The sequence below is a fragment of the Macrotis lagotis genome, chromosome 6 (assembly GCF_037893015.1).
Source record: "Macrotis lagotis isolate mMagLag1 chromosome 6, bilby.v1.9.chrom.fasta, whole genome shotgun sequence".
Taxonomy (NCBI): domain Eukaryota; kingdom Metazoa; phylum Chordata; class Mammalia; order Peramelemorphia; family Peramelidae; genus Macrotis; species Macrotis lagotis.
The window spans coordinates 94,599,037-94,624,967 of NC_133663.1; the positions used below are offsets into that span (position 1 = coordinate 94,599,037).

Sequence of the window (25,931 nt, forward strand, 5' to 3'; positions counted from 1 at the left end):
TAAATTCACCCCAGAAAACTACCTGGCTATTCTGAGAAAATCATATGAAGAATGCATACCAACATAGGGTATTGAAAACTATCTAAGCTAATAAAAGAATTTTAAAAAGTCTCTTATTTATAAAATATGGAGTAATTGAAGCATAATTAAAAACAGTCAGCAGGTACACAAATGAAGAGAGAGGAAATTAACCAGGAAAATAACAATTACAAAGAATATGTAGTTCTCTTAAATCTTTGGGGAAATACTTTTTATATCCATTTCATTAGAGCACATGGCGGGTACACCAGTTTTGCATAGCCCACAGAGAAGAGAATAATGGTCAACAACCAGTGTTTAATTTTTTTTTAATCACAGTGCATTAAAAAGTACTACACAGAAGTGTGGGAGCTTTTAGATTGCCTATAATTAACTTAAAATATTGCAGCAAATAAAAGTTTAAAAATGCAGACCATAGAAAGGAAGCATTCTGGTATCCACAAAAAGAACAGGTATTTGCATCAAAGCTGCTACTTCATCAAAATCAGTCTACTAGATGCCCTGTTAGTCAAGTCATTAGATACTGAATTTGTGCATTGAATGTAGTAGTCTTTAATTCTTTAGGAAGCAGCTGGAGATTTATTCCCCATTTGAATCCATACCTTCTCAATGATCACTGACTTTATATTAATTTGAAAGAGTACAATCACTTTGTCACTTAGTTCAACTACCTATTCAATCAGCATGGTTAACTCATGCCAATCATTTGCAAGGATATTCATTCAAAGGATGGGATGTATACCATCAAGTCAAATGTTTTGCAATGCTCTAAGAAAGAATTTCCTAATATAATTTGATTACTAAGCTTCAGCAATGACTACAAAGGTATCAGAAAAAAGAAATTTATTCCATTCCCTTGACCTTGGGAAAGTATAAACCATGTCATCTCAAAGAGATGAGAATCTATTCTATTTTTAGTTCACTCTTGAGAACTCACACTGTCTTCCTAAGTAAGCTAGGATAGTGGTTTAAATGAATGACAATCACATTTTACTTTAGAAACCTTAAGGTTGAGAGACTCATTCTGAACCACTGGTTTGTCCGGCTCTATCTGAGATCTAAGTCTTTCTCCAGCTCTTTAACAAGCTTTACTGGTGCACTATAATCCCTAAGCTTCTTCCCTCAGTCCCCACTGGGCATTGAATTCTACAATTCCCTCATTTTTATCCTTGCTGAAATTCTACCAGGATTGGTTTTACATCCCTTTCTTTAACAGATGATGTCTCTTGCATGTATAGTTGCAGCATTAGAAATTAGGCATAATTTATAGATATATTTCAATTCAGATAACCCTTGGGAGACCACTGCACTTAGGAGTCCATTAAAAATAAAATCATTCCATATTTAATGTATGTCTTTAGATATTTCATTTTCCAGAAATCTTTTGGGTTCAGAAGTTTAGGAAGTTCTTTAAAAGTTCAGTGGAACATTCCATACTGGGCAGATTCAGAAGGCTAGCGAGGTTGTCTATATTATAGTCTTTCATATCATGACCACCTCTAAATTCACACTGAACATTCCATCAAAGGATGGAATGTATACCATCAAGTTAAATGTTTTGCAATGCTCTAAGAAATAATTTCCTAATATAATTTGGTTACTAAACTTCAGTAATGACTACAAAGGTATCAGAAAGAAGAAATTTATTCCTCTGAGGCTAGATTTGAACTCAAGCTTCATTGATTTTAGACTGGGTATTCTGTCAACTATACCATCTAACTGCTTCATGTGAATAGTTATATATAGTTGTATACAAATATATGAATGCTACAACAGTTTGTGGAACTCTTTGTGGAAATAAAGGTAGACATAAATAATTGGAGAAATATCAATTGCTCATGGGAAGGCTGAACTAATAAAATTAAAATGACAATACTCTTCAATTTTTTTCTCAAATTATAAAAGAGTTACTTTACAGAACTAGAAAAGTAATAAAATTTATCTGGGAACAAAAGATCAAGGGTTTCAAGGGAAATGATGAGAATAGAAACAAAATGGACCCATAAATACCAGATGTCAAATTATACTAAAAAGCAGTAATCATCAAAACTTTTTGGTACTTGTTAAATGCTAGAGAGTTTAAGCCATTAAGTTGATGGAGTATACAACATAAAGATGCAAACAGAAATAGGAGACTAGGGCTCAATAAACCCAAAGACTCCATTTTTTTGACAAAATCTACCATGAAAACAAAAGCAATTTTGTAGAAATTAAGTATAGACCAACATCTCATACCATAAACAATATAAATTTCAAGGTCATATCATAAATTATAGGAGCAAGGGATAAATTACTTATGCCTAAGGGAAGAGTTCAAGATTAAATAAGGGATACAGAGGATCACAGAAGGTAAAATGTACAATTTTTATTATGCAGAATTTAATAGTTTTGTTCAATGAAATAGTATAAAATTAAAAGAGAAATAGGCAAGTAGAGGAGAATAAAAGCTTTGAATTAAAATTTTATGATGAAAGTCTCATTTCCAAAATATATAAAGAACTGATTCAATTGTGTAAGAATAAAAGCTACTCACCAATTGATAGCAAATGAACAGGTAATTCTCAAGGAAAGAAACAGAAATGCTAATGCACTTTCGGTGGAGTCATGAACTAATTCAGGTATTCTGGAGAGTAATTTGGAACTATGCCCAAAGGGCTATAAAATTGTGCATGCCCTTTGATCCCAGTAATATAATTACTAGGTTTGTATCCCAAAGAAATCATAAAACATGGGAAAAGACCCATGTGTACAAAAATACTTATAGTAGTTCTTTTTGTAGTGGCAAAGAACTGTAAATTGAGGGGTCACCACCAATTAGGGAATGACTGAACAAATTGTGTTATAGGTATATGAATATGATGGAATACTACTGTTCTGCAAGAAATCGTGAGCAGATGGATTTTAGAACAACCTGGAAATATGTGTGTGATTTGATGATAAGTAAAGGGAGCAGAATCAAGAGTACATTAACAGCAACATCATGTAATGATTCACTCTTCTCAGAAGTACCATGATCAAAGACAATTCTAAAAGACTTATGATATAAAATACTATCCACATCCAAAGAAACAATGAGTTTGAATGCCCTACCAAAGAATACTATTTTCACTTTTAAAAATTCAATTTGGGTTTTTTTTTCTTTTCATGATTTTTTTCCCTTTTGTTTTGGTTCTTCTTTCATATGACTAATATGGAAATATGTTTAACCTAGTTGTACAGGTATAATCCATTAGCAGACTACTCACTGTCAAGGAAGAGGAGAAAAAATGTGGAACACAAAATCTTTTTAAAATTTTTTTTACGTGGGGTGGCTAGGTGGTACAGTGGATAGAGCACTGGCCCTGGAATCAGGAGTACCTGAGTTCAAATTCAGAGTCAGACACTTAATAATTACCTAACTGTGTGGCCTTGGGCAAGCCACTTAACCCCACTGCCTAGCAAAAAAAAACTAAAAAAAAAAAAGATAAATAAAAGAGACATTTGTAAAGAAATAGGCATTGTAGCCTCTTTTTGTGGTGAGGAAGAACTAGAAACTATGAGGCTGAAGAGAGTATGCCATATGAATACAATAGAATACTATTGTGATACAAGAAATTATGAAATGGATGATTTCAGAGAAACCTGGGAAAACTTGGATGAATTTAAATAGAGCTGTACTTGAAGAATTATTTACACTACACCAACACTGTACAATTTTAAGAGACTTAAGAATGGCAAGTAGAATTGGAAATTGAAGGGATACCCATCAATTGGGGAATGGTTAAACAAGTAATGGTATATGAATATTATGGAATACTATTGTTCCATAAGAAACCATAAATGGTGGGACTCTAGAAAAGCATGGAATGAATTACAGGATTTGATGCCAAGCAAAGGAAGCAGAACCAAGAGAACAATGTACACTTTAACAACAACATTGTGAGATGCTCAACCCTGATGAATATAGCTCTTCTCAGCAGTTCAGAGAGCTAGGACAACAATATTAGACTAGACAATGCTATCCCCATCCAAAAGGGGAAAAAATAAAACAAAACAAAATCCTTCAGAATCTGATGACCACTACATTCACTTTTTTAAAAATATCTCTTATGTATTTCTTTCCCTTATTCCTAATTCCTCATAATGAAAATGATTAATCTGTAAACATGTTTAACACAAATGTGTATGTGCAATATTAAGCTGACTATTCACTGCTGAGGGGAGGAGGGTGGAAGGGACGGTAGAAGGAAATCTTAGAACTTAAAAATATACATATGCATACAGATGAATGTTGAAAAGCTTTCTTAACATGAATTTGGAAAAAATAAAATATCAAGTAAAACAACAATAACAAAAGAAGTCCAATAATGCAACATTCAGTCAAAGGATGGTCATTGACACCTGACTATATATGATATGAAGAGTGCTACAATCATCTGACAGAGGGAATAGATCCAGGGTTAAGAAAGTGCCAAATAGGGGAAGCTAGGTGGCTCAGTGAATAAAGCACTGGCCCTGGAGTCAGGAGTACCTGGGTTCAAATCCAGTCTCAGACACTTAATAATTACCTCGATGTGTGGCCTTGGGCAAGCCACTTAACCCCCATTTGCCTTGAAAAAAACCTTAAAAAAAGTGTTAAATATACATGGATATAGACAATGTGAGAATTTGGTCACTTTTTTTTTTTGACTATGCATATTTGTTACAAGAATTTGGTTTTTCTTTTTCCTAGTAGCAGGATGGGGGGCAGGGGGATGAGAGAAAATGAATGTCTGTTAACTGAAAAAAGAAAAACCAAAGGCAACATCCATTGTAGCGTAATGTGAATTTTTAGAATTCAGTTTTGTTTATTTTCAGATTGTTACTCTCTTATATTACATGCATGTTTCCTAATGCTTAGGCTATATTGGATACTATATTTGGCAATTCCACAAAACTTCTGCCAAATATTCTCCTTATTTTTTTTTACAAATTTAAAGTTTTATTGCATATATGATTCTAGCTTAATTAAGAGTTTCAATTAAGGAATTATAAAGCAAAATTGGAATTATATTATCAAGGAATATTAAAAAAATCTCTGTTCTTTCAAGAATTCTAAAGAGAAGTTTTATTAAAAGTATAGGTATCCATGTGTCTATGACCTGAGACTATATAGAAATATTGCCAATATCTGCCCTTGGAGCCTTTCTTTATGAGTTTGGTAATCTCTCCCACTCACTTTAATGGATGGCAACAGTAATTTTTTTCAATTTTTTTTGAGATTCCTTTAACAAAATTCTCACATTTTTATAATATTGTACTATATTTGTGCTTTTGGACTAAATTTTTGCAAATACAGTCTATTGGAATTAATATTGTACTATGTTTCATATGTTGTTGTACATTAATTATTAGGGTGACAAATCAAAAAACAGGTGGAACTAGATAAGAGGAAAAAAAATCTGTTATTGACCCATATTTCTATTTCTTTGCCTACAAGCTGTCTACATTTCCATAATCATATTAATTAAATCTAGAAAGGCAACAACTAGAAAGAAGAGACCAGGGGTCTCCCAAAGACAGGGAGTAGTCAAGTGAGGCTCATTCACATTCAGGGAGAAGAAACAGAGCAGCAATTTTGGACAGCTCCAATACCCATCCAACTCTATGGGCTACAGAAAATGGCAACAAGAGTCCATATTTAACTGATGGCATAAATGAATAAATAAAGTGTGAATTGGGGGTCCTAATAATAGAGGCACTAGGGTCTAACTTAAATAAAATTTCAGAATTAGCAGAGTACTCTAGTCTCCCCCCCGCCATTAGCCCAAAGCCTTTTCTACATCTCTAAGAAGCAAACTTTGCTTTGTTAGTGGCTCATATGGTTATTACTTCATGAAAGCATGTATCTTTACACCCAGGATTTTGTGTCTTTAACATCTAAAGGTGGGGTTCTAGGAAATGGGGGTCTGACTCTTCACACAAATCCCTTCAATGACTGAAATAATAGCAATATTTTCTGTATCCCTGAGGAGTAATGTGAATACTGAACTTAGTAGCCTGAATTGAAAGCTTAATGGGTCTGCAATATCATTTTCAAACCTTAGGGTTGTTGATCCCTGGATTTCAATATCAATGCCCAGTCATAAATATTTTTAAGAAAGTAGACTAAACCAGCTTTAAAAGGGGGAAAACAAACAACTCTTCACTTCCTAAGCTATTTTTCTGATAAGAGAGAATGAACAATTGTGACTGTCCAGAATTTCCATAGGTTAAATAAACAGGTGGATTTACTGTCCAACTGGATCCTTTCAAAGATGAATAGGATGCCATTGAGACCTGATCATTATCTCATGTATACCAAAAATTAAAGAATAATTATTCTAGCCTTCCTCTGAGATCCAGACATGCTCATAGCTAAACAAATTCCCTCATAGGAAACCATCCTGTTTCCATATATCATTGTTATTAAAATAAGATACACATAATACTTATGACTAGAGATGTGCTGGATGTGATTAGAATTCAATCCTAAAAATCAATTATTATATTTTCAGTATGAATATTTATATCATCAAAATTGACAAAAGTGACAAATCAGGAATTGATTTATTGCTTACTTGATTGTCTAGGCTTAAGAAAATAATGAAAAAATATTAGTAATGCATTTAAACTTAAAAGTAAGCTGTAGGTACAGTTTTTTTCAAAAGAGTCAATTGTTAAATATTTACTGGCAGCTTTTTGCCAACAACCCAGGACTACTGAGAAGAAAGCATCTCAAATGCCATAGAAATGTGAGCTGTTAAGCTAATACAGAAGAGGAAATATATAACTTTAAAATGAGTGGCAGAAATCTCAGCCTCCTTTTGTCTATCCCCATATTGATATTTTTCTTATCTTTGGTTTAGATGCTCCTTATACTGCTAAGATTATTCTATTAGAATGCAGCTTGTCAAAGGTAGGGGTTGTTTTGCCTTTATTTTTCTATCAGTACAGTGTTTGGTAGAAAAAGATGGCTGTCACATAGATAGTTATGAAGGATTTCAGATAGGTCAGGGTTTATTAATTTGGGACACAAGAATTTTTTTAAAAAACATGTTTATTCTCATAAGGAGGTTTGTAGGATTCATGAGACTGACAAAGCAATCCATGACTCAACAAAAAGGTTAAGAACCAGCATCTAGATTAATGATAGGGCTCTTTGAAGTTTGGGTTTTTTTAAATGTTTATTTGGAGTATTGTTATTGAATTCTGGAAAGTGACACTGAATGAATAATATTCTACCTAAGTACAATGATTTTATACACAGTGAGGAAGGACAGTTCCAACTTCTTCCTTCCCTATGAATAAATTATTCAGGTTAGAGAAAAAAATTGCCTATAATTCATCCTTATTTAAAATCAGCTGTGAATAACCTTTTTTAAATTGGTTGGTTTATTTATTTTTTGTTAAACATCTTGTCTAATTATAGATCAGAAGTCTTCCAATCCTTAATTCTCATTGATTTTCAAAAAGCAGGAAAGGTTGTCTTTGAAAAAGTTCCCTGAAAATAGCTTCAAGCATGAGAACAGTTTCCAGGATGAGATAACCAAGCAAACAACAGACCCTACTATCTCATCTTTCTTGGGGGAAGACCCCTATATAACTGCTAAACTGCCCATAATGTGCTGCCATCCAGGGCCATTCCAATTTCTCCCAATTACAATCTATTTGTCAGCTATTCTATGACCTGCAAAAGACTAAATCTGGTCCAGGTGTGACTATCAAGTAATACAATAGTTCCCATGAGCTTCCCAAGAAAATTGGTATTATTGCTTACAGTCTTTCCTTCAGCAAATTAATGGGAATGATTGACACACTATATATAGATAGAATGGCCAATGTATTCAATTTCAACACAGTAGAAGGTAAAGGATATTACCATTTTTTAAAAAAATAAGCATAATTTTGGCTTACTAAGCTAAGATAGTGTCCATTTAACCTTAAAAATCTGATAGAAATAGCCTAAGAAAACAGCTGCCAAGTGAAAAAATTGAAGTCTTCCTCTGACACACCGCCATCTTGTGGCAATTCTATATTATAATAAGGTCTTGAAATGAATGAGTTGTCTTCATCTTTACAAATACATTCCCCCCCCCCCCCCATTCCTAGTCTAACAAAATGCTCATGAGTTGGGGAGTGTAGGAGACAAGGAAGATTTGTATAGCAATAGCTGATATTTTTTCCTCTTTATGAAACATTAATTTTTTCATCTCACAATTCTTCACTTATTCTAATTAATCACTGGGTCCTGACATGAACCCAAACTTTTCCTTTTTATCTCTTTTTCAAAGCCATACTTATTTAGTGTCTATGCAAATATTTTGATTTTGCAAATTTTCTTCTTGTAAATATATATACACAAAAGATCTAAGTCACTGTGTTCTCATAGCCGCCTCTCATTAATTCATTTCTAATTTGACATACAAGAATTTTAAACTTAATTCTTCAAAAGTACAATGAAAAATATTCAACCTCATATTCTAAATTATTTGGGTTACAATAATTCAAATTTATGAAAATCTAGAGGAGAACTTTTGAACCTTTTGTTAATCAAATAGCACAGGAACTGGCAAGGTCCAGTAGGGTAGGGTGGATCACTGTGGAATATACTGACCCACAGAGATTTTTCTTTAAAGCACTAGATTTCCCTATCTAACCCAGACTGGAAAATAGTAGCAACTCATAGGTTACTCCTAATATTGTCAGTGAAGAAATTCAGATCTGCTCCATTTTTCCAATCTGGGCTAGCCCACTTATTCCCAACCACTTATATTGATGAAAGGCCCTAAAATGAGTTAAATTTCAAAGAGAAGCAAAGAATATACCCTGACTAGGGGAAGGAATGGAAGGGAGTAGTTCTCTTCCTGAAAATTAGAGTAAGATGAATGAAGACCTTATAAAAAAATGTATTCTGTATAAATATAGCTAGATGTTTATCTGAACACCTTCCCTTCTTCTGAGTAATACTGGGAACTTTGCTGCAGGTCATTTAAACATTTACAGTAAATTGTAAACCTCCCTTTGCAAACTCAGCTGTATCATTGTCTGAAAACAAAATTTTGACACTCTTCCAATTTAGTAGTGAATATTCTTCAATTGATCTTAATAAGCTCTCACTATATTCTAGAGATACAAAATAAAGTAAACAGGCTTAAGCTACCCCTGGGGGACTTTCCTACTTTAAGAAAGTCAAGGGCCTTGAGTCTGCAAATTGGGTTTATCTGTCTAAAATTCCCCAATATGCTCGTTATGACACAGGACATGCACAAACCACTCGGTACCTGTCAATCAGAGTCTGGAAAAAAGTCATTTGTACAAGCAGATGCTCTGAAGCCACTGTCACCAGCTCCTAGCTCATCGCTGGGGTCTCAGGTGACTGCCTCCCTCTGCAATAGCAGCAGCAGCTGCAGGGACATCTGGCTAGATGAATTAGGATTTAACACCCCAATTGCCAGATATATCGTAGGGTGCAGCCACTTGTTAACATATGTGATGCATTCATTTTAACATCTTAATGAGGCCATATCACTAATTCTTCTACAACCCTGTGACAAGCCTAGTGTATTAAGATTTCCAATCAACTGAGTGTTGTTACCATATAACTGTTACACTTTGGTTGTTTCTAAAAATGAACAGTCAATTCTTCATACAGTTATTGACTTAGGGGGAAAAAATCATCAGACAAATATCCTACATATAAAATCAACTGAGTTCCCACACTCCCCAATTCCCCTCCTGCTATGATAGAAATTCCCAATGTTGCTGCTGCAGTAGTTATATTAGAAAACAAATTTGAGGTTTGGAGAGAATATATACTTTGAAAGTGGAGGAATAATAATAACTTGTATTTATAATACATCTAAATTTAAACTATGAACATACACGATCTCCTTTGACTTTCACAATAATCCTGTGGGGGTAGGTACTACATATGATCAGCCTCCAATTTAAAGGCGAGAATACTGAGGATCAGAGAGATTGTACTAGGGGTTTCCCATGAATGGAATGTGTCCTCTCTTTACCCCAGTCTCTTAAGTATCATTAGATTCCTGAAAATACAATCTAGCTCCCTCCTTTCTCCACACACAACGCACCCCCCCCCCCCAATGAAGGTTGCTTTTGTATTCTAGCTCCCATGATTTCTTTGTATTTCGGGGGGGGGGGGAGGCGCAGCTTGGTGGTCATAGAGCACCAGGCCTGGAGTCAAGAAGATATGAGTTCAAATCTGTCCCAGGTTACTTACTAGCTGGATAAATCTTTTAATCCCTATTTGCATCAATTCCTCATCCGTTGAATGGAAAACGAAAGGGCAAATCACTCTCTACCTCTGTCAAGAAAACATAGAATAAGAACAACAAAACGTGGTCTCTACCAGATAGTATGTAAACTCCTTGAGGGAAGGACAGACTGTGTTGGATTGCTGTTGAATTGAATTTTATCAAATGTCAGTCAGTAAGGAAGAGAAAGAAGAGGAAGAAGCGGAGGAGAATGTGGAAGAAGTAGAAAGTGAAGGAAGAAGAGAAGGAGGAAGAGGAGTAAATTATAAAAGTTGACTAGTAGTAATAATAACACAGCTAGCTTCTATTCTGGTTCTGATGTTCTTCTCCAGTCATTTTCATTCATGTCTGATGCTTTCTGATCCCATTTGCAATTTTCTTGGCAAAGATCCTAGAATAGTTTGCCATTTCCTTCTCCAGTTCATTTTACAGATGAGGAAACTGAGGCAAACAGGGTGAACTGACTTGCCAGTGTCACACAGCTAGTGATGTCTGAGGCCAGATTTGGTCTCAGGAAGAGGAGTCTTCCTGACTGCAAGTCCAGTGTTCTAACCACTGACCCACTTGGCTGCCCTGGCTTTACCACTAACCAATTTTATGACCTGAGGCAAATCACTTAGCCTCTCTGGACCTCATTTTCCTGCAATCCTCCTGCAAAACAAGGGGATTGAAGTAGAAAACCACTTTCAGCTCTGAAATCCTGTGGTTCTATTAACACCTATTTGCAGAAACTGGGCTTTTCTCACAACAAACTATGAGATAAGTAAATACATGCATTATTATCTCCATTTTGCAGATCATCAAAAATTTAGAATTTATAGTCTGAGAAATCTAACTAAAGTTCCTCATTTCACAGATGAGGAAACTGAGGCACAAGGGAGAACTTACTTAAGTAAACTACTTATCAGGATGGCACAGAGACTGGTCCAGTCCTTCTGGCATTGAGTCTAATCCTTATATATTCTATTGCCTTGTAAGGTCTCATCAACTTTCTAGTTACCTTTACCACCCTCTCAAGTTTCTCTTTTTTCTTCTTTTGTTCCTGTGTCTGAGGAAAAAGCGTTCCTAATTCACTCTGTGAAGAGGAAGGAATATGGGGGCAGGCAGACTTTATGGGACCTGTTTTCACTGTCTCTGCTTCTTCATCATTGACTTACATCTATACCCCTTGAAATCTGTCTTTCAACCTAAACATTTAATAGACATTCTACTTTTGAAGGTTACAAATGATCCAATCATCAAATCCAATGACTTTTTCCCTCTCTTAACTTTTCTCAATCTTTCTGAAACATGTGATGCTACAGAGCATCTCATTTATTTTGACATTTCCTCCCTTAAGTCATTTTCTCTTTCCTTGTATTTTCTGTCTCAATATCTCATTCATTAACAGTTTCTAATATATAAATGACACCAAAATCCATTCCTGATTTCTGACATTGAGTTCTAATGCAACATTTCATCATCATCACCAACAATGCTATCATCATCATCATCATCTCATATATTTAGTGTTTTAGGATTTATAAAATGTTTTTTGTTTGTTCTCTCATTTGCTCCTCACAAAATCACAGGGCAAATTCTTATTTAACTCTAGCTAGTTTTCTTCTTAGCATTGCAAGTATACATCCCCAAATTTATTAATTTTCTTCTTTCATTAGCTACTCCCTCTTCTCCCCCAAATTCCTAGATTTTCCTCTTAACTGTTCTATGATGTCAAAATTTTCCTAGTCACCTAGGCTCAAAACCTTGGAGTCATCTTGAACTCATTTCCCTTCTTCATATACAATCAATTATCTAGCCTTGTAAATTCTTCCTATCTAATGTCTTTCCCATTCATCATCTCTTACATTCCCTATAACACCAACATGATCCAGATCTCATTTCCGCTTACCTGGTCTAATGAAATACTCTTCAAGTTTTTCTCTCCAAGTCAATCTACACACCATTTACCAATATTTAATCTTTCTAAAGTACAATGCCAATCATGTAATGATCAGTTAAAAAGATGTACTTTGCATCCTCCATTTCCTGTTGAATAAAGTAAAAAAAATAGACTATAGAGCAGATAGGTGTTGCAATAGATAAAGCGCCAGGCAAGGAATCAAGAAGATTCATCTTCATGAGTTCAAATCTAGCCTCAGACACTTGTATGACCATCGGCAAGTCACTTAACCCTATTTGTCATAGTTCCTCATCTGTAAAAGGAGCTGGAGAAGGAAATGACAGACTGCTCCAGTATCTTTGCCAAGAAAAATCCCAAAGGTGTCATGAAGAGATAGATTGAAATGACTAAACAACAACAATAACAACAATAAAAGACTTCCTATTCTGGAATTTAAAACCCTACCACAGCAAGAGCATTTACTACCTTATTTCAGATTGCTTCTCCTAGATATATTTAATTAATACTGGTGCTAAATTGGATTACTGACTGTTCCTCAAACATAACCCCATAATGAGTTGCAACCTGCAAGTGGCCACACTAAAGAAATCACTGATTGATTGCATTACTGATGTAAGATCCTCTTCAAAGTAGTTAACTAGATTATACAATTTCCCAGTTTGAAAGAAAGATATTTCTGCATTTGTCTCGGAGCTAAAATTTTCAGGAAGTAATTGGTATATATTTTAATCCTATGCTTGATAAATATATAAATCTTTGTTTTCAAGGTGAAACAGAGGATTTCAAATTATTGAATTAAAAAAAGGAATTCTGAATATTCTTAGAATAAATGCAAGGAAAAACACATCTATGGAAAGGATTCTGGTAATATAAGGGATAGACTCATCCCTTTCCCTGAGGTGAGTCATTTCTGATATTACAGCACTAGATTTAAATTTGTTTATCAAAGGTCTATATTTTAATACAAATTGATAAGAAATTCTATCAACACAAGGCCAGGTTCTTCTCAAAATAGCATGTCCCTTACTAAAATGAATCTGACATCTACATATCCTCCAGCACTACACAAATATAACTGTTTGCCCTAAGGGAAAAACAGCATTAGTCGGGGACTGTACAGGATAGAAATTCATTTAGACCAAGTGAATTGAGGTTGTATGCAAATACAAGGATGTTGGCACAATCATAACACGGAGTCAAATTTGAACTCAGCTGTATAAGCTCAAGTCTGTTTAAGCTGGCTTCTTAAATTTTTCCTTGATATGGTGTTTTCCTATTTTGTCCTTTGGATCCCTTTATCCTTTTGATTAGGCTCTCAGACATATCTCCTACCTCTAACCCTTACCTTCTTGTCTCATTAAAACAGCTCATTCTTTGACATAGAATGAGTCACTGCTTGCTACCCTGGCCCCATATGTCCAAGACTGTTATGGCTTTAAAATGACCCAACATAACCTGACTGCGTGGCCAGTAAAATGTAACCTCTTCCATGAAGGATTTTTGATCGCATGTAACCTCTAGCCAAGAGAGTAATATCACCAAAAATTAATCTGTTTAGTAAAGAAATTTTCTAGACTATGTATTTTATACTTGGAATGTGATTACTACCATTTTCTCAGCTAGAAAGTTGTTGAATTAAAAGTAAGTCCTTAGAAACAAAAGTTGGTGAACATATAAAGGTTGAAGAATGTAGTGGCCTTGTTTTCATAAGGTAAAATGATACTCTTCTTGGTAGTTCTATGGGCAAACTGGGAATAGAAAATTAGTTTTTATTGTTTAACCTTCATCGTTTAAATGAAGAAGCTTCCACTACTGTTTAAGGTCCCCCTTGAGTTTTCATAAAGTAGGCTTATGTGACAGCAATATTAGTCTTCATAAAGAGCTCAATTTTTAAAAATGTCTTAAGCTACTATATTCTTTTAAAAGACTAATTTCAAATCTAGGCAGAATAACTGCAGCTTAGCAACTTAAACTATTTCCCATCTCTGGACTCTATGTGCCATTTGGCAGAATGACTAGCTGAATGAGGAGTGACCCTACTGAAGAAATTTCTACCTACCTGAAATCTTGCTCAGAGAGAGAGAGAAAAAAAGGTATAGAAATACTTGAAGTTATAAAGGATAGGTAGGTGGTATGGTGGATAGAGTGTCAGACTTTGAGCCAGGAAGACTCATCTTCCTCAGGCCAATGTAGCCTCAGTTATGTTTTAGCTTTGTGAACCTGGGCAAGTCACTTAACCCTGTGTGACTTAGTTTGCTCCTCTTTAAAAATGAGCTGGAGAAGGAAATAGCAAATCACTCCATTATCTTTGACAGGGAAACTCCAAATGGGGTCAGGAAGAGCAGAAAATGAACAACAATAATGAAGAAGTGATGATGGGCTATATGAACCCAGAAAGAGATGGAATGAAGGTGCTAATTTTAGAGATTGCAAAGCACATAATAAAAAATAAACAATTCTATCATTATAGAACCACAGAGTTTAAATTTAGAAGTGGCTTTAGAATTATCTGATCTAATTTCCTTATTTCATAGGTGAGCAAACCAAGGTCTAGAGATGTGAGGTGTCTACTCTGAACTAATACTAGTAAGAACTAAAAGTATAATCAGGGTTTCCTAAGTTCCAAAAATAATTCACATTTATAAAGCTTTACAACTTACAAAGCACTCTCTTCCTAATTATTCTGTACAGTAGATAACAATATGAATAATTGACAGTTTATGGAGTTTTGCCATTTACAGAGAACTTTGTCTATATTATCTCTCAACCACTAGCATTACAATTCCCATGTCACCTTGAGGAAACTTAGACATAGAGAAAGTAAGAGTGATCCAAAGGCAAGCAGAATGCAAATTGATGTCTTCTTTCTCCACTTCCATTGTTCTTTTTGCAATGGGGGAGATGTATCATACATAGGGTTGGGGGACTGGATTCTAAAATCTGTGCATAAATTTAAAAAAAATCTCTCCTGCAAATTAACTTCTCTTTGATACAGTCACTGGTACCTTGGGTCAGTAGATGTGATGTAAGCAGGACTGGACACTTGAAGAAAAGATTGGTTCTAATCTAGAGGGTAAGGACTGAGTTACATGGGCTAAAGATGAGTTTAAGACCTAGAAATAAGATTTGCATGGGTCCATTGGAAGTGGGCATTGACCTTTGGAGGATTTGAAAGAACTTTCATGTCCTCATTCTCATGTTCACTCATTTATGTGGCACACACTTACTGAGTGGAAAGGCAGGTAGAATTTCTACCTTATTTAGAGCAATATTTAATCATTTAAATTTAGGTAGCTAGGTGTTACTCATTTGATTTGTATTCACCAAGACCTGAGTTCAAATCCTGAGCCCATGGAGTTAGAAGTCGTAAATTCATACTCTGACTAGCTATATAACTTTCTCACAAGTTTCCTTATTTGTAAAAGGGAAATAATAATAATTATAATAGTACCTGCCTTGCAGGTTTATTGGGAGGATCAAATGAAATATATATGTAAAGTACTTTGCAAACCTTACAAGTGCTATGCAAATGGTAGATATTATCATTATCCCCCCTTTGCTCTTTCTCTGCAACTCTTCACTTTTGTTGAGTACATATATTTGAATTCACATAAATTAAATGTGCAAATAATATTACCTCACTAAATGCAATTTCTATTACTCTCACTAAAATGCACCCAATATTTAGATCAACAAAGAAGAGAAAGCAAACTTAATACACCTGATTTACTCTTATTCCAAAAGAAAAAGACATTGTCCTCTCTGAGAGAGTATCCCAGAATACGATCACAACCCAGAATGAATTTTTCATAATATTTATAAGGTGAATCACATATGTCCACTAAAATGCCTGAAGATACTCTTACTAGAAAACACTAAGAACTGAGACAAATATTACTAATTATCCATTTTCTTTTATGGGCTGGCTCCCTAGACCAATTGTGTCCTTTCCACCATATTGAATATTTAGTTTCCAAGTTATATAAGCAATTCCCTTCACAGATCATATTCCTCTCCAAGATGAATCACAATTGGGATATTCTGTCCCCCAATCCTGCAGTGAACATCACACTCATCCCTCATTACTTAATCTAAGAAATCTTAGGCTACATTTAGAGGGGAGTTGCAGGAGGTTGCTCCATTTTCATCGTGACCTTTTATACCTCTCTCCTTGATGTTGCTCAGTTGTTTCAATCATGTTCAACTCTTTTGACCCCTTTTTGAAGTTTTCATGGCAGAGATTCTAGAGAGGTTTTCCATTTCCTTCTCTAGCTCATTTTACAAACAAGGAAACTGAGGCAAACATGATTAAGTGACTGGCTCAGAGTCACATAGATAGTAAGGGTCTGAGACCAGATTTGAACTCAGGGAGATGAGTCTACTGCATCATCTCACAGAAATTGGGAAATGCTACAAACAAGGGTTTGATTATTTTTTTCATTTTCAGAATAAACAAAGTGATAGAGAAAATATTAATAATGCAAATTAATTTTGAAAGTATCATGCTTTTGGAGGGAGGGCTGTTAAATTTTTACTAGCATAGCTTTGGCTGCTTCCTCAGATTCCCCATTTCTGGGTGCTCCATTTTTCTTCAAGCCTCAACCAGATAGGTCTTTCCCTTCCTGAATTATTGACTCTTTTTTTTTTAGGTTTTTGCAAGGCAAACGGGGTTAAGTGGCTTGCCCAAGGCCACACAGCTGGGTAATTACTAAGTGTCTGAGACCGGATTTGAACCCAGGTACTCCTGACTCCAAGGCCGGTGCTTTATCCATTACTCCACCTAGCCACCTAGCTGCCCCTGAATTATTGACTCTTGCATCAGCATGACTATACCTCTCCCCATACACACACACACTCTCACACTCTCTCTCTCTCTCTCTCTCTCTCTCTCTCTCTCTCTCTCTTTCTCTCTCTCTCTCTCTCACACACACACACACACACACACACACACACACACACACAAAACCTCAAATTTACACAAGACTGTGCTTGTAAGATACCCCTGTTACACATGTTCCTATCTTCTCAGTCCTCTGCTGAGAGGCAGAGCAACACAGCCATGATGATAGGCAAAAGGCAATAAGGTGATAGATCTTTTGTAGGGGAAAACTGTGGGTCTTGCTCTAGTTTTCCCATAAAGACAGCTTTCACAAAAACTAAGTATGATTAGTGTTGAATTGCAGTTCCCAAAAGTGTTATGGCAAAGGACAATGAAATCCCATTAGAAAACCACTATATGACTAACATCTTGATTTGGGAACACCAGGGCCCCAGAAACTCAAGTTTCCCTGTGGGTTTGCAAGAAACCTCCTTGTGATGTATGCTCTATGAATGCTAAAAGAACAACACAAAAATGACTGCTTTATTTTCGTGTGTGTCTGTGTGCGTGTGTGTGTGTGCTAATCATATAGAAAATAAGAAATGATTTGAATCTAAAAGTTCCATTCATTAGAATCACAGGAGCAATCAAGTTATATAAAGTAGTTTATACCTTTCAAAATTGAATTAATTTCTTATTCACTTTTGAAGTTTGCTTAACTGGAAAAAAAAGATTTCTTAGAAGAGTTTAGATTGAGATGCTATGATGAGTGTAAATGAAGAGCATCAAAAAATTTTAGTTGATTAATTTATAGTTTTTGTTTTGATTTTTTTATTTTGAAGCTCTAAATTCCAACAAATCGTGAATTTTAAAAGTAAAATATATAGGTAACCATCAAAGAATATATAGGGATTTTAAATGTTTAAGCCTAAATGGAATCTTTTGAGAATTTCTAAGATTAAAATACTGTTATTAAATCAACTCTGTATTTTTTGCTCTATGTTATTCAGAATTTCTTTAATCTTTGTATGATTAAAAAGACTTACCAACCTTAAAGCTTAACTCACAATTTAGGAGAAAATCATTTATGTTTCAGCCCCTTTTGCTAAAAACAAATAAAACTTTGAAACATATATTGGTTCATATTCTTGACTGTAGGAAGTAGGATATAGGTGATTATTACTGAAAAGCTCACTGATTTTTCAAGGTCATTATTCTATATTCATCAGTCATCATTGTACAGAACTTTAGAAGTTTAAAGAGATAAAGCTGATTTCATTTTAAAGATTAAAAATTTTTTTAAAAAGAGATTAAAAAATTGAGGTCTGGAGAGATTATTTGGTCAAGGTCTTTCAGGTGTTAAGTGAAGGGAGAATGCTTTGAACCCAGGTCTTTTGATGCAAAACCAATGCTTTTTGAGATTTTCATATTAGTTTGTTTTATGTTTTTGTTTTATTTAAACCACAATTTTATTCTTATTTTCCCATTTCTCCAAAAAGTGAAATAAAGAAAAAAAAGCTTGGGGTGAGGTTTTGATGAGTAATAACTTTGGCCTTCTGAAATCCCTCCAAATTCTCTTCTAAGTACTTTGCAGAGCTTATTATTTCTAATAAAGGGTCTAGATCAGGAACAAGGAACAACTGGCCCCAGACTCTTGAAATCATTTGGTCTGGTGCTGCCATGGCAACCATAGATGGGTCTTGAAATTCAGTAAATCTTGCAGCTTTTTAAGGGTGAATTCATTAAATGTTTTTCCAAATATAGCAGACTAATTTTTAAGTTATAATTCTGTGTGGCTCTCTAATGATGATATAAATATCCAAATGGCCTTTGGCAGAGCAAAGAAGTTTCCCTACCCCTGGTTTATAGATAGTATACCTGAGCAGGAGGATAGATTTCCTTCAGTTAGCCCATCCATCAACCCAGTGTTGCTGAAGGATCAGGCTGAACCAATTCAACTTAGTATAATGGCATCATTGGGTTGGAAGTGGGGCTTCAATAGTTAGAGGCTTGAAGTGGATACACTCCATAATCATTCATTGCTATATGACTGTCAATTGGCCATGCAGACCACAGTGGTGCCAAGAGGTCTAGATTAGAGTTGTCAAGAACAAAAAACTGTTAACAAAAGTTGAAAAAAATGCTCTGAATGCTTCCTCAGGTTATTGGTGCCCATTGCTCTTAGCAGGAATAAGTCTATGATGTGTCTAGATGTGATATGGGCTCCTACAGTTTTTTTATTTTAAATATGTACACAAATTACTTTGGCTCCAGTTTTATAGAAAAGAACTAAGTCAGTTCAACAAGTCTCAGGTTTCAATTCCAATGATGATAGCTAATACTTATAGGATACTTTTTTATAAAGAACTCTACATATAACTCATTTGATCCTCACAACACCCCTGGAAAGTAGGCACTTTTATTATTTCAATTTTACTGATGAAAATGTGAAGGCAGACAGAGGTTAACAGAGCAAAATAATGGCACTTTCTAGATGCCATCTTCACTTATCAAAGCTCTAACAGCACTTCCAATGCAGTGTGCTAGGCAACTTAGGGATCTTACAGCCCTATAGCCCATCTTTCAAGAAAAGTTGGTTTCCTAACAGTATTACCCAATGTGGAAATAACAACTCATTGTCTGACACATTAAATACAAGTGGCAGTCAGTAATCTTCTAGTATTCATAACCCTGACCATGTCACTGGCCCTATGTATTCCGCATTTGTTCAGCTAAACAAATGACTTTTTATAAGGAGTGGGGGTGAGGGATGAGCAAGAGGGAGGTCTGGTGGCCAAGTGTTCTTGTTGCTGTGCAAGGGATTCCTGAGTTCAAACCAAGCTGACCACTTCAGTCCCTAAAACAGCAAGGTCTGGGAATATTGCCAAAAGCTAAAAACAAGGAGAAAAAAAGAAATAATTTTATATGTTAGGTGCTAGATATATCCATTTGTTTTCCTTTTTAAATTATCATAGACTGTTATGATAGATTTTATAAATTGCTATTGGATCACTTTTAAGGCTTTTAAAGTTCTGTGCTATAAGAGAGGGAAAGGCCAAGAAGACACAACCACAAATGAAAAAGAAAAAGAAGAAAAAATAGCATTGCTTGTCTGACCAGGCATGCTATGTAAACATTCTTTCATGAGTAAATCCAATATAAAATTGTGTCCAGTATCTATTTCCAGTGAACAGTTTGATCCCTTCATAATGTCTGAGACAACCATGCTGTGTTCAGACTCCCAAATTAGTGTTGTTCACGGATTACTGTTTTTTTATGTCCACACTTAGAACCAAAATGAAGACATAGATCTGAATATCCCTGAGAGGTAGACTAGCAGCAAGAACACTTAATGAAGAATTGAAAGAACTGAATTCAAGTCACTAGGAATATCATCTTAAGTAATTTAACCTCTTGGATCCTCAACTTCCCCCCTTTCTATTTTTTTATTTTTTTTTCGCTTTTCATCTTAAATTTATTTTTTATTCTCAGTTTGTACAAATGTTTTTTTACATTAATAAAATATTCTTTTTTACAAGTAAACAAAATACCCCTCCTCCCCCATGAATATAGATAGACTTGTTTGGGCAAAAAAAAGTAAAGGGGAGAGAAAAAAATTAAAATAAAAAAATAATAATAGTAATAATTGTAGATACGGCCAGGTGGCACAATGCATCCAATGCATCCACAATGCAACAGCCCTGGAGCCACGAGCACCCGAGTCCACATCCAGCCTCATAAACCCAACAATCATCCAGCCGTGTGACATGCAAGCCACCCGATCCCCACTGCCCTGCAAAAACCAAAAAAAAAAAAAAAAGAAAGAAAAAAAGACCCAAAATAACATAAAATAGTAATAATAGTAGAGGTGGCTGGGTGGCAGACAGAGCATTGGCCCTTGAGCCAGGAGCACCTGGGTCCAAATACGGCCCCAGACTCCCAAAGATCACCCCGTTATGTGGCCCCAGGCAGGCCATCCAGCCCTACTTGCCCTGCACCCTCCCCCAAATAATCATAACAAAAAATGTGCTTGAGTCTTTGTTCCAACACCAACAACTCTGTCATGGGTGGATCTCATTCTTTATGATAAGTCCATCACAAAAGTTACTTCCATATTTTTCCACCATTGCCATTGCTGATCGCAACTCCCTCCTTTCTTATTTCTCCACTACCATGTACTCTATTTTCTCTCTCCTTTCACTATGACTCTGCTGTAGGGTAGCTGAGTGGCACAGCAGACAGATCCCTGGTCCTGGGGCCAAGAGGCCCTGAGCCCCCTCTACCATCCCTTAGGCCCAGAATCCACCTGGCCCTGTGGTCCTGGGCAGGCCTTCCATTCCCAGCTCCTTGCAAGAAGTAAGAAAGAAAATGTGTTATATCTGGCCACTCTCCCCCCATGGTCTATCCTCTCCTCCTTTATTCACATCCCCACCCCTTCCCCCTGCTCCCCCCTCCTTCTTACTCCAGATGTCTATACCCCATTGAGTATATTTGCTGTTTCCTCTCCTAGCCATCTCTGATGAGAGCAAAGTTTCCCTCATTCCTCCTTGCCTCCCCCCTTCCATATCATTGCAATAGCTCATTGTAATAAAAAAAATCTTAGGTGAAATATCTTGGACTATTCCCCCTCTCCTTTTTCTTTCTCCCCTTCCATTTCCCTTTTTTTCTATTGACTCCATTTTTACACCATATTTTATCTTCGAATTCAGCTTTCTCCTGTGCTTCAACTATAAAAGCTCCCTCTACCTGCTCTATTAACTGAGAAGGTTCATATGAGTATTATCAGTGTCATTTTTCTATGCAGGAATACATGCAGTTCATCCTCATTAAGTCCCTCATATTTCCCCCCTCTCCTCCAATCTCCATGCTTCACCTGAGTCCTGTATCTGAAGATCAAACCTTCTGTTCAGCTCTGGCCATTCCAAAAGGAACATTTGAAATTCCCCTGGTTCATTGAAAGTCCATCTTTTTCCCTGGAAGAGGACATTCAGCCTTGCTGGGTAATTCATTCTTGGCTGCATTCTAAGCTCTCTTGCCTTCCAGTATATTGTATTCCAAGCCCTACGAGCTTCCAATGTAGCTGCTGCTAAGTCCTGTGTGATCCTGACTGCAGCTCCACGATATTTGAACTGTGTCCTTCTGGCTGCTTGTAATATTTTCTCTTTGACTTGGGAGTTCTGGAACTTGGCTATAATATTCCTAGGGGTTGGTTTTTTGAGATCTCTTTCTCTGGGGGATCGGTGTATTCTCTCCATTTCTATTTTGCCCTCTGCTTCTAGAATATCAGGGAAATTTTCCTGTAGCACTTCTTTGAAAATGATGTCAAGGCTCTTCCTGATCATGACTTTCAGGTATTCCAATAATTTTTAAATTATCTTTCCTAAGTCTGTTTTCCATATCACTTGTTTTTTCAATGAGATATTTCACATTTTCTTCTAATTTTTCATTTTTTTGGTTTTGAAGTATTGATTCCTGATTTCTGTTAAATTCATCAATCTCCCTGAATTCTATTCTTTGTCTGAAGGATTTGTTCTCCTCAGAGAGTTTTCTTATCTCTTTTTCCATCTGGCCAATTTTGCTTTTTAAAGCATTCTTCTCCTCAATAACTTTTTGAACTGTTCTATCCATTTGACCTAAGCTGGTTTTTAGCATGCTGTTTTCTTCAGCATTTTTTTGGATTTCCTTGACTAAGCTGCTGACTTCATTTTCATGTTTTTCCTGCATCTCTCTCCTTTCTTTTCCCAGTTTTTCTTCCAACTCCCTCATTTGACTTTCAAAGTCTTTTTTGAGCTCTATCATAGCCTGAGCCCGATTTCTGTTTTTCTTGGAGTCTTTAGATGCAGGAGCTTGTGCTTCCTCATCTTCAGACTGAGTATTTTGGTCCTTCTTGGGCTCATTTGCAAAATATTTCTCAATAGTCTTCTTTTTGTTTCTCTGCTTGCTCATTTTCCCAGCCTAGGCCTGGTTTGGGGTGTTTCTTGAGCTTTTGGGACACTCCCACAAGGGTCTCAGTGTGTGCGGCTCTGTCCTCCCTCCTGGTCTGTGAATGACCATAAGCGCCCCCCTCTGCCAAGGGGCTGATGTGGGGGGGGGCTGCTGTTTTATGGGGGGGGCCTAGACTGTGGTCAGGATCTGAATGTGGTCAGAGCCTCAGAGTCCTGTTTCAGGGGCAGAGGACAGAGCTAGGCAGTGTCTCTTCACTCCCCTCCCTCAGCACCATGGGCTCATGCCCTGGGGGCTCCTGCTTACCAGCTCCACCTGCTTCTGTTTCCTGGATCAGGGCTGGGGAAAGAGGATGCTGCTTGCTGTGTGCCCTGAGGGCTGGGCTCCACGTGCTTGCTCTTGCAGAGGTCCCCCACTGTTCCCCCACTTTGTGCCTGGTGCTCCTTGGGGTGCAGCTCAGGAGACTCTCCCGCTGCTGTGAGCTGAGACCCCCAGCACCCTGGGGCTGCCTCCGGGAGGCTGAGGTTTTTTGGCTCTGGCGGGCCACCCCTCTGGCGGGCCACCCCTCTAGCGGGCTGCCTCTCCAATCCCGGGGAGCAGAGCCTTTCTGCTCTTTTCCCAGTTACCTTGAGTAGGAGAACTGCCTCACTGGGTCCCTTTGTGGGTTCTGTCTCTTGAAAGTTTAGTTAAGAGTCCTTAGCTGATGAATTTTATCAGAGAGCTCCTAAGACTCAATCCCTTCTTGTCGCCATCTTGGCTCCGCCACTTCCCCCCTTTCTAAAATAAAAATAAAAATATTTATACTGCCTAACTCATAGGGTAAGGATTAAGTGAATAACAAAATGTTTTATTAAAGTGCTATGTGGTGGCTAATATTCTGGACTTAGAACCTAGACTTCCTTTTTTTTAAGGTTGTTTTTTTTTCTTTTTGCAAGGCAATGGGGTTAAGTGACTTGCCCAAGGCCACACGGGTAATTATTAAGTGTCTGTGTCTGGATTTGAACTCAGGTTCTCCTGACTCCAGAGTCAGTGCTCTATCCACTGCGCCACCTAGTTGCCCCTAGCCTAGACTTCTTAATAGAAAAATCTTATTTTGAAAGATTTGTGCAAAATTTCATTTAATTTAATAACTATTTCTGCCCCCAAATAAATGCAGTATGTTAGGTATAACTGAGTTAGTATCACTAACTCTTTATAGCATAGTGCTGGATAATAAATGCTTATTGACTAGCCAAATGACTTCTACCAAGCAAGGTTTTTGATTGAGGAAAGGAGATGGTTTTTTCCTGTGGTCCCTTTGTTTGGGTGTATGGTCCCCCCCACACACACACACATACAAACACACTTTTTTCTTTGGTCCCACAAATCTTTGTTATTTATTGTACAGTTATTTCAATCGCATCTAACTCTTTATGATGCCACTTGGGATTTTCTTGGCAAAGATACTAGAGTGGTTTTCCATTTCCTTTTCCAGTCCATTTTACAGATGAAGAACTGAGAAAAATAGGATTAAGTCATTTGGTCTCAGGGTCAATCAATTAGTAATTGGCTGAGACTGAATTTCAACTCAAGATGAGTACCTGGCACTCTATCCACTATAATGCTTTATTGTCCCATGTAATTTTTTAGTTATTCTAAAGGGAATCATAATTTATAATTACCATACAAGAATAATAATCAGCAAATTTGAAAAACAAGTCTTTGTTTTGCAAAGAATAATTATTTGTCTATTATGTCAGACTTTATGTTTTTATTACCAGTAGGATGATTTGAATGAATCTTAAAGTCTTGCCTGTTCCAAATTTCTCTTCAATGACTTATAGTACCTCAAATTCTTAGCATTAGTCATCTCTTTGAATGAAGGAATTAGATTGTGTCTCCCAAAGGGCTCTGTTTAAATGCAAATGTTATATATTATCAAGTCAGGATTATATATTATCAATTATTACCTGTACCTTTCCTATAATTAATATTTTAAGAGCTCATAATTTCCTCAAATGTAATCACTAGCCAGTCCTTTAGCAATGAAGAGGAGAAATGGGATATAGAATGGGTATAGTTTGATATTGAGCACTAGGTAGGAAAAAATTAACCATATCTCTGAATGGGCTAGAATAATAGGGTCTCTACATAGTTAAGAGACAGCATAGAGGCTGGACATCTAAGAGAAGAACACAAAAAGGGATCTGAGCAAAAGGGAGACCCTAAACAAGAGGGAGAGGTCAGTTGACACTGAAGATTTATTTAGCCATTTAACAGTACACATTTGATTAACTTAATAGGTCTTCTCAGAGTCAAACCTGATTATATGTAACAGCACTTAAAAGTAATTTTGAACTTTAGTCTAAACTCTGAAATATAAAGTAAATGTAAATTTAAAACTATATTTATATGTCTCATGGACAAGGATAGAGTTAATAAAGATAGAATAACTTCTTAAAACAAATATCTATCTTTGTAGACATTGTAAACAATATCTCAATTAATAAATGTTAGTTGTCTTTCCATGCTTTAGTTATTTGCTAGTATTTGATGTTTAATAGAATTTATAAATTTGGTAGTGCTTGACAAAATGCATAATCAACATGCTCATATAACATGAGATGATTATGCAACTACTCCAAAGTAGTTCAGTTATTATTAAAATAAATTCCTTATATCACCTAATTCATGGTACTATAGAAAAGACTCCAAATAGAATGATATACCAGCTCTCTGATGTACTTATATTATAATGTTTGTTAATAGTTTAATATTTTTCATTCATTCATTTTTGAACAGCCCCTGTTTAAACTGCTCTAGCATTATCTGTCTTATTTTGTAGATGATTAAAATAAAGACTCAAATCTAGTTAAATCACTTTTTTTCAGTGCAAAGTACAAATTAGAGCTTAACAAATGTTTTTAGAGGGTAACGTGGAAGCATTTCCAAGTCTCCTGAAATAGAGTTT

At 36.1% G+C, this 25,931-nt stretch overlaps 1 protein-coding gene across 1 annotated transcript in view; it reads right to left on the reverse strand.

Annotated features, from left to right (window-relative positions):
- TNFSF11 (TNF superfamily member 11) overlaps positions 1-25,931 on the reverse strand; it is a 69,734-nt gene that overhangs the window by 19,032 nt on the left and 24,771 nt on the right. The window lies entirely within an intron of this gene.